The sequence below is a fragment of the Sus scrofa genome, chromosome 13 (genome assembly GCF_054392235.1).
Source record: "Sus scrofa isolate SSC_HxYL_T2T_F1_AM1 chromosome 13, Sscrofa_HxYL_maternal_Yorkshire_Landrace_v2.0, whole genome shotgun sequence".
NCBI lineage: Eukaryota > Metazoa > Chordata > Mammalia > Artiodactyla > Suidae > Sus > Sus scrofa.
The window spans coordinates 128,038,685-128,054,333 of NC_139395.1; the positions used below are offsets into that span (position 1 = coordinate 128,038,685).

Sequence of the window (15,649 nt, forward strand, 5' to 3'; positions counted from 1 at the left end):
AGTAGGGGTAATCACCATTTGGGGGAATGGTGACTCTTTGATCAAGAATAACCATTTTGGGAATTCCTCTGGTGGTGCAGCGGAAACGAATCAACTAGTAACCATGAGGTTGCAGGTTTGATCCCTGGCCTCACTCAGTGGGTTAAGGATCCGGTGTTGCTGTGGCTGTGGTGTAGGCCACAGCTGTAGCTCTGATTTGACCCCTGGCCTGGGAACCTCCATATACCATAGCTGCAGCCCTAAAAAGCAAAACCAAAAAATAAAATTGAACTTAATATATATAAGAAGCAATTTATGTTTGAATGTTTACCTATGTTAAATTATTACTCTAACTAATAATTTAGGACTATCTAATTATAAGAAATGTGCCAATTGGGAGTCTTATCTGTTTTACCTGCCCTTATAGAAAATCCTAAAGACTCCATCCAACAAAGGCTATAACTAATAAATGAATTGAATAAAATTACAGAATACATACAGAAAAGAGTTATGTATCCATATGCAATTATAACAATAAGGCACCTGAGAAAGAAAAAAAGAAAACCATCTAGATTTTAATAGCTTCTATTGGAAAACATTATAGATAATGAATAAATTAGAGTTCTGGAAACATAGTCTTTGATGGTGTTAAGGAAACATTATTATTATTTTTTTTCAAAAGGTACCTTCTCTGAAATATTTAACAGATTCCCTGAAAACCACCCAGGGTGTTAGAAATACCTCCAGCTCACCTAAATGATAGACTTGCCTTTTGAGAAAATAAATTGAATGCTATTGGTTCCTATCATGTGTTTTAGTCTCATAAGCATACATTTTAATTAATTCAACTATGCATTGTTAGCTTCTACAAACTATAGAGCAAGGTTTAATGTGGCTTAGTTGGAAATCTTATTTACTATGCAACAGAGCTTAACTGAAGGTGTGAGGAACTATTAAAAGTTGCTGAATCCAGTAACATCTACATTGGATATCAGAAGAGGCTAAAGATATATGTCACATTACTATGGGGAGAAGAAATCTGAAGTCTTTAAAAATAAATGTGCAAATGTTTGCAGATGATGTTTAGGATAAGCCTGATGGATGAGGATAAATAAATATCTAGGAAAAGTAAGGATTATCATAGAAATTGTTTTTTCTTGTAAAAAGTGAAATATCTTCAGATGGAAATCCAACTTAAAATACATTTTGTGTATACAGAATTGAGAATCTGTAGATTCTTTGTAATGTCACTGAAAAAGAAATCTTAAGGTTAAGAATTTTAAGAAGGGCTTAGAAATGAAAACAGTTTGATCCAAGATATTGAGTGACAGGGAAGTATTTTCCCTCTTTTAATTAATTTTGAAATATTAAACAGAGAATGAAAAAAAATGGTGGGATCATTGGTTACCTGGACCATAAGGGATAGTGGCAGATTTTGCTTTAATTCTAGTACCCTCCATTCAATATGAGTAAACTGAGGTACAGATTAAATAATACATTCACATCCCATAGCTAGTGACAGTCCTAGGTTTATAGTTCTCTGCATTCTTAACCATTTGAGAGCATGAAAGGATATCTGGCAGGCTTTTCCCTCATCTCACAGTTAGAGACTTGTCCTAACTTTACCTCTGATAATGATGATTATGATCCATATGTAAAACTTACATAACATTTATTATGAGCCAGGCCCAGTTTTATATGTTTGACAGATAGCAACTCATCCTATTCTCATAACAGCCAAGACTCACAGATCTTGCCTTCTAGAAGTCAGTCTCCTACAATACTGTAACAGACTTGTTTTGTGTGATGTGAGATGGTATGTCACTTCTGAGATTAGGTTTTGAAGACACTGAGGCTTTTGTCTTAGATGTGTACTCTCATTCTCTGTATCTCCTGGATCATTCACTCTAGGGGAAACCAGCTGCCATGTCCTGAGTAACTCCATGGGAAGGCCAAGTGGTGAGGAAGTGAAGCTTCTTGCCAACAGCTCTCTGAGTGTTAGAATAAGTTCCCAGGGCCCCAGTTGAGCCTTCAGGTGTCTACAGTTTCCACCAATAGCTTACCTGAAACTTCATATGATATCATGAGCCAGAACCCCCTGGCTATGCTGCTCAAGCATTCCTGCATTATATTTAGGCCACCATTCCTAGCTGTATTAACAGCAAATTGTTGTTGTTGTTAATGGCATACACCGTTTCTAGTTTCTATGACACATGGTTTTTCAAGGCTGCAGTTTAGAGTTCGCCTCCTCTGTGGAAGAAAGTTTGCTATTGCCTGCAATTTCAGAATAAGAAAGTCTCACAAGTAGACCAGAAAAAATATGAGGCAGAAGAGAGTTGTGCTATAAGTCACTGATGCACAGAAGTTAAGAAAAGGTGAAGGAGTGGGATGCATTAGCTGAAAAGAAGAGTGGCAAGGATGGACCCTTATATCAGACAAATAATTGCCTTCTGTCTGTTAAGCTGGGATCTGAAAGCCGTTTCCTTGGTTACAAGGGACTTGATGCTCAATAGTCAAAAGTAAAATGATTTCAAGAGTGTTTGTTTCATAGTTGAGTGGGCTAAGAGAAAATATCAGCTTTCCTTGGCCTAATATATTCTCTTTATATGACTCTGCTGATGTCAAGCTTAGCATATTATCTGGCTTGAATCACTGATATTCAACAACTGAATACATTGGAAAATGTGGTATGTTTCATGTGACCTAAATATAAAAAAAGATTCAAAACGGATGACTTTGAGAAATAATTCATGAGGAACATTTTTTGGATTAATAGAAATACTTCACCCACGTTATACCTAGGATGATTTCAAAAAGCTATTAAGGAATTTTTATCAAGGATATTGGCATGAAAAAAATTGAGAACTTTATAGCCGGGCTGAATGTTGTATCTAAATAGAAAAAAGGGGAGAAATCAGAAAAACATTGAAAAATTATTAAATATGGATGCATTTCTAATTCTGGTGGGACAGACCTTGTAGTTCCCATTCCCTGTGAGAGGGATTATACCTCTGGGAAGTTTTCCCTTCACAGTTAGTTGGCCTGTCACCATTCTGCCCAGTTACCTGCCCATAGACTTTCTCATGGCACTGTGATCGTTGGCTTCATGTCTGTCTCTGACCATACCTGTCATGGTATTGTTAGCTGGCAAGAATTAAGTAATATTTATCATTTTATCACACTCTGTGTGCATTGCTTGGCATGTATTAGGAGCTTAACAAAATGTTAGAGAAATGAAAAAAGTTTAAGGTAATATTTAGAAAAGATAGTGATGCACACATTTTTATTTCAGGTATAAATGGCTACTGTTAAGAAACTGCTAAGTTTGGTAAATCTCTACAATGACAGAGAAACGAATGTTTGGTAATAATTCTTTCCAGTTTTTAAATGAAGGATGTATTGCATTTTCTTACCATACAGATAACTTTAAAGGTCAAAGTTATTATAAGGAACTTAAAACATAGAGTTTGCCATAATAATTTGATTCTACATGCTATTTTGTATGTCATGTGAAATGATTTACCATTATGAGATTTAAACAGAATCTAAAATTGTTACTTATTTATATTTCTCAGGATATTTTAAAGATTCAACCCATTCTTTCTTCACTTATACAAATGCCTAGTGTACCTGTTATGTGCTTGTCAGTATTCTAAGCACAGACTCTTCACAACCTAGTGCCTGGTATGATAGAATTCTTGTATTCATAGAGCTTACATTTTTGTGGTAGGAGATATAAAATGAAATTATTCAGAATATCAAGAGTTCTTATTTAGACATGCTAAATTGAAGAAGCCTAATAGATTCACATTGAAATTGTGAGAAGGAAATACATATGTCTAGAGACTAGGGGGGAGATCAGGCTGGAAATAAAGAACTGGTATGTAGAAAAATCATGCTACATAAAGCCTCAGTACAGGTTAAAACCACCTGGGGAGAATGTGTCAATAGAAAGGGGGGAGGGGAGAAGGAAGGAAGGGAGAGAAAGAAAAGAAAGAAACAAAGAAAGAAAGAGAAGGAAGAGAGGGAAGGAGAGAGGTAGAGAAAGAAAGAAGAGAAGAAAGATCAGAACAGATCATGGACACACAGTGTTTAGAGGTCTGGCAAAACAAGATAATCCATTAAAAAGACCTTGAGGTAGATGATACTAAGAAGCCAAAAGTGAAAAAAGTGTTTCAATAAAATGAAAGTAGTTATTACTGTGAAAGGTAGCAAGGATAAAGACTAAGAATTAACCCTTGGGTTTTTCAAGATGATGGTTTCAGTGACCCATGTATTCCTACTACTTCTTGCAATAATAGTAGTAATACCACTCAATAACAAATATCCATGGAGCACTTAGGCCAAGACACTGTTCTAAGTGATTAACAGGTATTAAGCAATTTAATCTCATATATAAGAACCATCTTATTGGAGTGATGATTGAAAATATATAATTGGACTGGGCTGAGAAGAAAATGAGAAATGGTTATATTAGTTATCTGTTGCTATATTAAAAAATAACAAAACTTAGTGGCTTGACAACAGCAAACATATATTATCCAATTCCTCCTATAGATTTGGAATTCAGAAGTGTTTAATTGGTTAGTTTTGCCTCAGAGTCTCACGAAGTAGCAGTTAGATATTGGGTAGGGCTGCAGTGATCCTGAAAGATCCACCTGTAATATAACTTGGTCCCAAAGCTGTTGGCTGGAGGCCACAGTTCCTCATATCCAAGCCTTTCCACAAGGCTGGTACCAACATGGCAGCAGGTTTTCCTACAGAGCAAGCACTCAAAGGAGGGGAAAGCTGTGACATTTTTTCATGACTTATTCTCAGAAGTTACATCGTACCATTTCTGCTATTTCTGTGTCAAAAAGGGGATTCTTAAGGAAATTTCTGCTTCACCTTTTGAAGAAAATGACAAGGAATGTGGACATATTTAGTTCAATGGTAAAGGAGAGAAGATTCCAGATGTATGCAACTACTTTGAGAATTTTCTTTTGGAAAGGGTAGCAGAGAGATGAGATATTAATTGAAATAAGAGGAAGAATGAGAGGTTTTTTTTTAATTTTTAAAGACAATATGAAGTCATATTCTGTGTTCATAGGAATGAGAAATCAACATGAAGTTGAGAAAGAGGATACCTACTGCCTGGAGTTCTTAAGTAGGTTTGGTAGGAGAAGAGGGATCCATACAGAAAGGAAGGAGCTGGGATGTTGCTTTCATAGAAACCAGAGGGAAGTTACAGAGACAGGTGGGGTGGGAAATTTCATGAAGGGATGATGGGGTATTCTTTATGATATAAGCTATTTTTTCCTGGGAAGTGGTAGATAAGAATAGCAGTGGAGAATGAGGGGTAAAGAGGAGGGTACTGGGAATTTAAGAAAGGAAGTAAGAAATGTGGGCTAGCTGGGAGCGAAGGAAAATAATTGACTATGGAAGGTACAGTAGGACTGTCTGGCTTGTATGTTGCCCATTTGAGATTCATGATCATAAATGTAAATGAGTCCAGTGAACACATCCAGGATTATGACTATCTGAGGCCAGATCATTATTACCAGAGACCCGAATAACTGTAATAGTTCCCTATTAAATGGTCTTCCTTCTCCCAGATTTCTTTTCCTCGCCACTGCCACATCAATCTTCTCAAAACACTTTTCTGCATAAATTAAACTCTAGGCCAACAATTTCACTGTTTCCCCTTGATCTTGAAGGTCAAATTCTTAGATTTTAATCCCTACGCTTATCATAATATGGTCTTAGACTGTGTCTCCAATCACAGAAAAGCATAAAACCTTTTCCATTGGACAGTGACTGTTTTATATTTTAATGATGTGTTATGTTTTAGGATTGTTCTTCTGGCAGGTTTATGTTTTAGAATGGTCATTCTGGCAGTTGCATAGAAATCTTTTTGAAAAGGGCACTACCAGATTCAGGGAGACCAGCAAGGTGGCCATCATCAGGAAATGTGATGATAACCTCAGTTAAAGCATTAGCAGTGGGAAGAGAGGTGAGTGGATAAGGATGAGAGATATAAGAAAGGTAAAATATCTCAACTTGAATATAGGGATAAAGTGATAGGGAGGTGTCTAGAATTATAAATGGATTTTTTACTTACATGATTGTAGAAAAGACGGCAACATTCAATGAGAAACTGGGTAGAAAAAGAAGAAACAGGATAAGGAGAAAGAGCAGTTCAGTTTAGTACATATATAACTGAGATACTTAAGTTATATGCATATGTAGATGTTCTACAGTCCCCAGGGAGAAATAAATCTAAAGTTTCAGAATGAGTTCAAGAATGGAGGTCATAATTTGGGACCCAGCACTGAAGATTTAAAGATAGAGGAAGAGATTTCCAGGAAAAGGAATTAAAAATCTAACAGCCAGAGGGAAAGGAGAAATAAAGTAATAAGTAGTATTTCAGCAGGAAGAGAAAGAACTTTTTAGGTCCTCTCATATTTATATTTAAAAAGAACTGGAACAAGTTACACACATTGGTTCTGAACCATGAGTGTTTGTTGGTATCATGAAGGGGCCTTCTTTAAAAAAATTTAATATCTGGGTTATATGCCTGATAGATTAAACTCAGAATGCCTAAGCCATGGGAGGTAGAGATCCTTTTTTGAAAATTCCCAATGATTCTCATGAACATCAACTGAAGAGATTTAAAGAGGTAGAGTAATTTGGCTGTCTATATGTTTCACATATTATATACAACAGGAGAAATACAAATGGAGTAAAATTAGTCTTCATGTGGCAATAAAGCTTAGATAGTACTAACACTATGAGAGGGTAGGGAATGTGAGCTGGCTTTATGTGGTACATTGGGAAAAAAATTCCTTTTAGAGACTTCTTTTAATTCTATATGTGTGGTTCTTTGTAATTTGTCTTTGCTGATCTTCTCTCAAAGAGTACAGTTTATTTCTTTTCCTCCATCATTTGAGCTGGATTTGTGATTCGCTTTGCCCAATAGAATGTGGTAGTAATCATATTTCAGAAGTTCTGAGACTAGACCTCAAGAGACTTTGTAGCTTTTGTTCTCTCTCTCTCTCTCTCTTTTTTTTTTGCCTTTCTGAGCCCACACTGTGAAGAAGCATACTACTCTCCTAAGGGAGAGAGACCATATGGAGAGAGAGACTCTGCTGATTGCCAGTACTGTCCTCCAGACCCACCATGTGAATGGAGACATTTTGGACAATCCAGGCCCAGTTGAACCATATGATGACTGCAAGCACATCAGTGACCCCAGGCAAGACCAGCATAGGAGCCTCCCTTCTTAGCACAGACCAAATAGCCAACTCACTAAATTGTAAATAGAACAGTTATGGTGCAAGCCACCATGTTTTGACAGGGTTGTTATGCAGCAATAGACAGCTCATACACTGTGTAAGAAACAGTTGCCAATCCTTAGATGTAACTCACCAATCAACTGGTTGTAAATCCTTTTCTGCATAGATACTTTTGATGTTTTCTGGACAACCTATTTTTAAATCTCTCCTGAACACTCAAACCTTATGTCAGTACTGTAACTGAAACAGTATTTTTAGATTACTCTTTAGAACTCTTTTAATTCTTTCATTTTGACCCATTTGTCTCATGATTTATTCTCCCAAATTTATTTCCCACCTCTAATTTGGATATGTAAATGAAAGAAGGTAGCCAGAGATGGCTACTCCTGCTGCTGTTATTATTGCCACAACCACTACAGTAATATAAACAACTAATTTTATCAAACTTTTACTCACTGTAAGAAGCCCTCCCATGAGCTTGGCTTTTAGTAACTCATTTTATTCTAACACTCTGTGACCTGGGCTCTATTATATCCTGTCTTACAGATGAGGAAAACAAGGCTCAGGGTAGATAAAGTAATGTTCTCAGGGCCACAAAACTAGTACGGACTGGAAAGTGACTGGACACAGGCTTGACTGAATGCACAGCCTGTTTTCCTAACTAATGGTAGTCATTTAATTTTATACCCAAATTACTTTCATGGCATCCTCCCCAAAATTTCATTTTGTGAATTTGCACGAAAACAGAAAGACAGAATTTGGGGCCACATTTTTTTTTTTTTTTGTCTTTTTTGTCTTTTTGTTGTTGTTGTTGTTGTTGTTGTTGTTGTTGTTGTTGTTGTTGTTGTTGCTATTTCTTGGGCCGCTCCCGCGGCATATGGAGGTTCCCAGGCTAGGGGTTGAATTGGAGCTGTAGCCACCGGCCTACGCCAGAGCCACAGCAACGCGGGATCCGAGCCGCGTCTGCAACCTACACCACAGCTCACGGCAACGCCGGATCGTTAACCCACTGAGCAAGGGCAGGGACCGAACCCGCAACCTCATGGTTCCTAGTCGGATTCGTTAACCTCTGCGCCACGACGGGAACTCCGGGGCCACATTTTTTTAATATAGGAAAAGAAAATTAATACTCTTTGTGTCAGTCACTTTCACACACACACACGTATATATACACACACACACACACATATATATATACATATGTATAATATAATCCTCACAGCCATCCTACATAGTACTTATCATTTCTATTTTTTTTTTTTTTTTTTTTTTTTTGTCTTTTATCTTTTGAGGGCCGCACCCGTGGCATATGGAGGTTCCCAGGCTAGGGGTCTTTCAGAGCTGCAGCTGCCAACCTATGCCACAGCCACAGCAACGCCAGATCTGAGCCTCATCTGCGACCTACACCACAACTCATAGCAATGCCAGATCCTTAACCCACTGAGCGAAGCCAGGGATCGAACCCACAACCTCATGGTTCCTAGTCAGATTCGTTTCCACAGAGCCATGATGGGAACTCCTCATTTCTATTTTTGTGGCTTATAAAACAGGGATATGTTTTCCGAAAGTCATATAACTTAAGAACTGGTAAGGCTAGACACTAACAAGTCTGTGGAGCCCTAAACCTCAAATCTTTGTTTTATGATACTTGGCCTTTTTCTTTGAATTTATATCTTTGAATTTATAAACTTAAAGTTTACATTTTATTTTATTTATTTATTTTTTGTCTTTTTGCCTTTTCTAGGGCCGCTCCCACAGTATATGGAGATTCCCAGGCTAGGGGTCGAATCGGAGCCATAGCCACCGGCCTACACCAGAGCCACAAAAATGCAGGATCCGAGCTGTGTCTGTAACCTACACCACAGCTCACGACAATGCTGGATCGTCAACCCACTGAGCAAGGCCAGGGATCGAACCCGTAACTTCATGGTTCCTAGTTGGATTCATTAACCACTATACCACAACAGGAAATCCTGAAGCTTACGTTTTAAATGGAGTTATAAACTCCATTTTATTTCCCAGAGTCCTAATTCTTCTTTACAGAGTAAGTTGCCAGGAACTTTTGCATCTTTTTAGGCTCTCCTCCTAAATGTTATTTTCTCAGGGAGGCCTTTCTGATGTCCCATGTTAGCTGGGTTTCCCCTGTTCCCATCCTACTAAGACACCTGTGTGTTTCTTTATGCTTTATGCAACATTCGTCATACTTTTAACTGTTTCCATTTCTGTCTTTCCTGCTAAACTAGAATCTCCATGCAGATGGGAACATTTTTGTCTTGGGCATTATTAAAACCCTAGCCCTACCACAGAGCCTGGGGCAGAGCAGGCCCTCAATAAATATTTTTGGAATTAATTTATGAACTTTTAGAAGATGAGCAGACCTGGAGAAATGACATGTGTGTGTTTAAATTGATTTTAACTTAAAGACCACATAATACAGTAAGAACATCTTTGATAATAAGAGCAGAATAAGTGCAGTTTTGAGATGGGATAACACTTTCAGGACCTAAAGGCCATGTTAATGTGAAATTCTTTCTGCTTCATTAAAAGCTTGTCATGGAGCTCACAGAAATAGCCTTGACAGTTTTTTGCTTGCTGTGCTGTCAAAGTGGATATCTTAGGCCACTGTGCTAAGGAGTCTAGCATTGACTACAGGTTTGTTTCCATGGACACCTATCACTAGCAGCAGATAGAAAATAAACTCGACCAAAACATAAGACAATATCACGCTATAGTTTTAATAAAAGCAGAATTAAGGAAAAGTTACATAAAAATAGATTACCTGTACCAGTCAAAAACAGAAGTCAGGAGTTCCCATCGTGGCACAGTGGTTAACGAATCCGACTAAGAACCATGAGGTTGCAGGTTCTATCCCTTGGCCTTGCTCAGTGGGTTAACAATCCGGCATTGCCATGACCTGTGGTGTAGATTGAAGACACAGCTCGGATCCCACGTGGCTGTGGCTCTGGCGTAGGCCGGTGGCTACAGCTCCAATTAGACCCCTAGCCTGGGAACCTCCCATATGCCGCAGGAGCGGCCCAAGAAATGGCAAAAAGACCAAAAAAAAAAAAAAAAAAAAACAGAAGTCAGATATTGAGCTGCTTAAAATAAAGTTCTTATGCCCTTTTTATCATTTTAAACTATTTTTATAATGTAGCAATATTTAAATAAGTAGGCAAGATATATGCCTTTAATGTCCTAATTATTAATTCTGATGACTGCAAAGATTAATACTTTTTCTTTTGAAGAAGATAACCCTTAAGCAGATGACTTGGAACCAGGTAGAGGAAAAATATGGTTGGTTTTATTATTCAATTTCATGCTGGAACATTAACACTGTATAAAGCCAACCATAAGACCACATTTTAATACACTTAGAAATAATTATTTCAAATAAATACATAAATGTGAAAAATATAATCTATGTAAATCTATGTAAATGGATAGTTATAGTGAATTAGTATATAATATCACTGAGTAGATTGCTCACGGTTTCATTAAATAAAAAAGACTAAAGACCTAGGTTAGCAAGAAAAAGCTTTTTTGCTCTATTTCAGTTGCTTTAGGTTGTTAATCTGGTCCGAGATGATCAACTTCTCATTAATCATAATAATTAGGGGTAGATTTACTGAGCATTAGTGTAATTTTCAATCATGCTAATAGTTGTGCAATCCTCCGTTCATTAATATAAATGAGGTAAATTAGAACCATGACATTATAAAGATGAGGCAGAAGCTGCAGGAACTTTCATGGATCCTCCCTAAACCCCATTAATTTAATTGTAATATGTTGTTCCTCAATACTTTCTTTCACTCTCTTTATTTTCCGTTGCTAATGGTTCTTCAGATTGGTTAATGAGCATACTAACCTCTTAATTTAAGTGACTGCTATGGTGTGGTCTAAATCATACATACTTATCTTGTCTCATTACCTTTAACCCTTTCCTGCATGTTCAGTCAACAAGCATTTATGGAGTAGTCACTCATGTAATTTGGAATTAGATATATCAGCACAACATGAAAGAAATGAGGCATCCCATCTTTCAGGAGATCTCAGTCTATAATATATTGTGGATTGGATTGAAATCATTATTAAAAATGTAATAGCAATTCCAAAGTAAAAATTTATCTCTTTATAGTATTCTTTAACTTTTTATTTATATCCAAAAGATGTAAAAATAAATTCTCTTCTTTATCTCTCATTTTTTGTATAGATAGCCTCAGAGATGCCTTCCCTGAAATACCAACGTAAATAGGGTCCTCATTTTCTGGTTCTTATCCCAGCTTTTATGCTTTTCCTCATAACACTTGACAAATTATACAGAAGGTTTTTGTGTGTGTGTGGTTATTTACTTACTTTTACTTCCTCTATGTTGTAAGCAAATTGAGGGCAGGAACTATAACCGTTATCTTCAGATTCTATCACATTATCTACTACATTGCCACTCCCAATTAATATTTATTAGTGAATTCCATTTGCCCTTGTGGCTCAGTGGTTAATGAACATGACTAAAATCCATGAGGATGTGGGTTCGATCCCTGGCCTTGCTCAGTGGGTTAAGGATCTGGCATTGCTGTGAGCTGTGGTATAGGTTGCAGACAGACTTGAATCCTGCATTGCTGTGGCTCTGGTGTAGGCCGGCGGCTACAGCTTTGATTTGATCCCTAGCCTGGGAACCTCCAAATGCCACAAGTGCAGCCCTAAAAAGACAAAAAGACCAAAAAAAAAAATTTATTGGTGAATAAATGAGTGAACCAGTATATTTGTGGTGCTCATTCAATTAATCATAAAGACACTTGCTTGATCTTAGAATCTAGAATATGACCACATTGTTCTTTTGCATAAAATCTTAGATTGGACGTTAAGAAGGTTATTCCATCTTGTTGAGAGATACGGTCATTCTCATTGGGAAAATTTACTTTTTTCAAATCTGTTTATTGAGGAGGAAATCTCACCAAAAAAAACCCAAAAAAACAAAAAAAACAAAAAACACTCTAGACCAGAGGATTTTTTGGCTCCAACTTAATTATATTTGTGGACTTTGCAATGACTGATCTCATTCATTCATTGAGCAGATCTTTACTGCCTTTTTTGTTTGGGGCACTAAGAATGACCCTGGGGCTTTTCATCCTTGCCTGGTCATCAAGATGTTGAAGTGAGGACTTTGTGGGTCCTCTGATGCTAAGTTCTGGATTTCCTTCACTTTTCTGGTTGAATCAGTGACGAACTGTGCTGATAACATGGGAGCAAAAACCTGTATATCATTTCTGTGAAGGGTAGCAAGGGAAGACTGAATAGACTGCCTGCTCTTGGTGTGGGTGCCATGGTGATGGCCACAATCAAGAAAGGGACACTGGAGCTCAGAAAGAAGGTACATCCAGCAGTAGTAATTCAACAATGAAAATCATACTGGAGAAAAGATGGTGTGTTTCTTTTGAAGATAATGCAAGGGTCATAGTAAATAATAGAGGTGAAATGAAAGGTTCTGCCATCACAGGACCAATTGCAAAGGAATGTGCAGACTTGTGCCCCAGTATTGCATCCAGCGCTTGTAGCATTGCATGCTTCTTCAGTGTATTTGTAAAACGTAAAGAAAAATGGCTTTTGGTGCTTACCTGAAACAAAAAAAAAAAGAAAAAAAAAGAATCGCTCTGGGGATAGCATATATGGCAAGTTTCTTTTTTTTTTTCCCTAAAGAACTTAATCTACTTGGATAAACTGTGATATGAGGTGCTCGAGCAACAAATAAATGCCAAAACTGGTATCTGAATTCACTGCAGAGTCCTAAAGGCTATGCGCTTCCTGATGAAACATACAACTCTTTCAAAGGAGTTTGGACTTTACTAAAAACAGTAGCAACATCATGGCTCTCACACAATTTAAGTATGAGAGGCATATATTCAGCATTTTTCTTTATTTAATGTGGCAAGAAAATGGGGGATAAATTTGAGAGGAGAGAGAAAACTTATACTAGGAGACCAACTAAGAAACCATTGCTTACTCTGTCAAAATGTAGCAAGGCAATAGCAGTGAAAATGAAGGGTAAAGGAAAAGAATGGATTTCCAGTGAAAGGGAAAAACTCAATAGGCTTCAGTGGCAGACAAATGTGGGAATAAGGAAAGATGTGGGTGAGAGAAAGGATGGGATTAAATAAGATCTATTTGTAGTTTAGCCACCTGGGTGGATGACATTGCTGTTCACTGAAGTAATGGATAGCTGAGAATCAAGTTAAAGGAGGAGAAAAAAAAAATCAGGTTTTTATTTCTTTTTTTTAATAGTGTGGACGTAGTTTGAAAGAAGCCCTGAGAATTTCCTGAGATGTGATAGGTGTGTTTCTACTATTATTGCAGTTGCTATCGTTTGCCATGTGCACCATCGCTACCACTGCTGCTGCTGCTGGTACTCCCACTTTTGAACATTTTTTCTCAGCTGTGCACTAAATAGATTGTTCTGTGTCTCAAAGTCCTCGAAACAAACCCCTATGATAAATGTTCATTGCTATTTAATATTGAGTAAACTATTAAGTAAGCATTGCTAAATGACAGTGCTGAATGTCACAAAATTTAATGAATGTCAGAGCAGAGGTGCAGCCTGATTCCAATGCTAATGCTCCTTCCAGTGGCTTCCATCTACTCAATTTCAGACTATTTGTGTTTGAAGCACCTATGGGACAGCCGGGTTTCCTAATTTGTGAAGTGTGGTTAATAACAACTGGCTAAATGTGTGAAACTGAGGTATGCTTCCAAGTGTGGAATATTGTTATTGAAAAGCTTCTAATTTTTTTCTGTGCCATTCAATATTAATTAATTTCTAGAAAAGAATTTGATTAAACCGTGGCTTACTAAGTGGTTTGCAATTCCAGGCAGAACATTTTCTTTGGAATGAGTAATTTATCTTCTATTTAAGGCCTTCAATAGAGAAAAGATTGATATGACAGAAAAGATTGATATGATGACGCTGGAAAGAACTTTAGAGGTTGGGTTTATATGAAAAAAACTGACATCTGGGCCAAAGCTGCCAATGATAGCCCTTAAGTTGTATACAGAGATGTTTTGCTCCACCTACATAATATATTGATGGTGGGTCGCATCAATGACTTTGTCCTGACCATGATCGCCACAGTTAACTGCAGTCTTCACCCCTCCCTATTTTATTAATCGCAGACATTTTTTATTCATTAGTCTACCTGGCCTCATGGTGCTTATGTTTGTGATACCTTATTTAAAGACTTGTTCAGTACTGTAAATTAATTAATTCTGTAGGGAAAAATGGAATATGTGGCTCAAGATTTATTTTCTTTTGGGATGTTAAATTTACCACTAATTTTTTCTTGTGAGGAAAAATCTACTAGTCTGCTAGAATTGCCATAAGAAAAATAACACAGACTGGGTAACTTGAGAATATGAATTTGTTTTCTTACTGCCTTCAGACTAGAAGTCTAAGATCAAGGTTCCAGCAGGGTTGACTTCTTCTGAGGCCTCTCCCTTAGCTTGCTGGTGACTACCCTCTCACTGTGTCCTCTTTTGGCCTTTTCTCTCTATGTGTCAGTGGTGTCTCTTCTTCTCAGTCATACTGGATGAGCGCCCACTCATATGAATTTAGTTGAGCTTAATTAGCTCTTTTAAGGCCCTCTTTCCACATTCATATACTCAGAGGTCCTGGGAGTTCAGACTTCAACATAAGAATTTGGAGGGGAACACAGTCCCATCCATAATGAGGAGTTTTTGTTGAATGAATTAGGGAATTCTATTTTGAAATGTTTGGGACTGCATCTTCCCTGGACAGCCCAGTGCACTGTTTTTTAACCTTCATTAATGTACTGTTTTATATGACTGTACTTTACATACTTGTATTATCTTCATTACAAGGTTGTAAACACCTTGAGGGCAAAAATTGTTGCTCTATGTCCATTACAGAATACATCTTCAAGAAATAATTATTTGATTAAAAAATAAAAAGCAACACTTTTAATCTTAATTTATCACTCCTTCAAATTTAATTGTATTTTCAGCATGAAAGAAGAGGAAATTAAAGCACTGTTTTAGAAAAAAGAATTAAGATTATTTTAAAATATCGAAATAGTACTATACGGTTGGAGTTCCCGTCATGGCCCAAAGAAACGAATCCAGCTAGGAACCATGAGGTTGCAGGTTCAATCCCTAGCCTCACTCAGTGGGTTAAGGATCCATCGTTGCCATGAACTGTGGTGTAGGGTTGCAGACGCAGCTCAGATCTGGTGTTGCCATGGCTGTGGTGTAGGTTGGCAGCTGTATCTCTGATTGGACCCCTAGCCTGGAAACCTCTATATGCTGTGGTGCAGCCCTAAAAAGCAAACAAATACCTACACAGTTTAGTCAGTTTTAATAAAATTGAAGGTAATGGCTGATTTCAATGAGTT

At 37.3% G+C, this 15,649-nt stretch overlaps 1 protein-coding gene and 1 pseudogene across 48 annotated transcripts in view; both read left to right on the plus strand.

The window, feature by feature from the left end:
• The window catches only part of NAALADL2 (N-acetylated alpha-linked acidic dipeptidase like 2), a 1,339,033-nt gene that overhangs the window by 468,817 nt on the left and 854,567 nt on the right, over positions 1-15,649 (plus strand). The window lies entirely within an intron of this gene.
• LOC146397605 (large ribosomal subunit protein uL14 pseudogene) lies at positions 12,398-12,995 on the plus strand (annotated as a pseudogene).